Here is a 1282-nt window from a genome sequence, read left to right on the forward strand (position 1 = left end):
AGAACTGCACTGCGTAGTGTAGATGAGGTCTGACTAGCGCCAAATATAATTTTAATATTACTTCTGGCCTTCTGCTTACACACAGACACACACACACACACACACACACACAGACACACACACACACACACACACACACAGATTAAGAATGCAAAGGCAAGCTATTACCCAGACAAGATACACCACCTCAAGCTGACCAACAACAGACAGTGGTACGCTAAGATCAAAGCTTTGTGTGGCTTACAAAAGCACACTTCATCCCTTCCTTGCACCTCACACCTTCCTGCTAATCTCGCGGCTCAGGAGATGAACGATCACTTTGCTGCTATCTGTCAAACCTTTCCTCCCCTCCACACCACTCCGCTTCCTGCCTATCTGCCCGCTCCCTCCCCTCCACACACTGTCCAGGCGATGGATGTTTTTAAGAGAATACTTAAATTTAAACCAAGATCCACCACACCCACTGACCTTCCTATAAAAATTTACAAGGAATTTGCTGTAGAGCTAGCAACACCGCTATGCTCCATAATAACACGCCTCACTCTCCCAACACTCTTGCCCCGCGGACTGGAAGACATCTTATGTCACTCCCATCCCCAAAACTTCCAGTCCTCAGTCACTCAATGACCTCAGGCCAGTCTCTATCACCCCCATCCCTAGCCTTATTTGTGAAGATTTTGTATATGACTGGGCATACACCAAAATTTGTAACACCGTGGATATCAGACAATTCGGAAATATTAAAGCCACCTCCACCTCACATTACCTGACCAGCTTCCTTGAATTCATCCACAGCCACCTGGACAAGCGAAACACCTCTCTAGCTGTTGCTTTTGTCGACTTCAAAAAAGCCTTTGATCTAGTTGATCACACTGTTGTCATCAGCAAGGCAGTAAGTCTGGGTCTCCCTCCTAATCTGATAGCGTGGCTAGCCGACTTCCTCACAGGGAGACGTCAGGCCGTTCGCTATCAGGGCTCTGTCTCTAATTTCCAACAGCTGACATGTGGAGTCCCCCAGGGGACCAAGATGGGTCCTCTATGCTTCCTCCTCCTCATCAACGACGCCCTCACCGACACCCCCCATCGCTGGAAGTATGTGGACGACTGCACCGTGGGCGTCCCAGCTTCCAACAAGAACCCGGACTACTCGCCACTGCAAGCAATTCTGGAGCGACTGCAGACGTGGACAGAGGAGAGCAGGATGACCATCAACCACAGCAAAACTGTGGTGATGCATTTCTGTACCTCCTCTGTACCAGTTGCCCCTCCCCGGCTCACAGTG

General features: G+C 49.7%; 1 long non-coding RNA gene across 1 annotated transcript in view; it reads left to right on the top strand.

The window, feature by feature from the left end:
* Nucleotides 1-139, top strand: part of LOC135113339 (uncharacterized) — a 36989-nt gene extending 36850 nt beyond the window's left edge. The window contains exon 3 of the long non-coding RNA XR_010274804.1: nt 1-139. This exon is cut by the window's left edge and continues 470 nt beyond it. This is a non-coding gene — a long non-coding RNA (uncharacterized LOC135113339).
* Nucleotides 140-1282: the final 1143 nt, after the last annotated feature.

The sequence above is a fragment of the Scylla paramamosain genome, chromosome 25 (assembly GCF_035594125.1).
Source record: "Scylla paramamosain isolate STU-SP2022 chromosome 25, ASM3559412v1, whole genome shotgun sequence".
Classification (NCBI taxonomy): domain Eukaryota; kingdom Metazoa; phylum Arthropoda; class Malacostraca; order Decapoda; family Portunidae; genus Scylla; species Scylla paramamosain.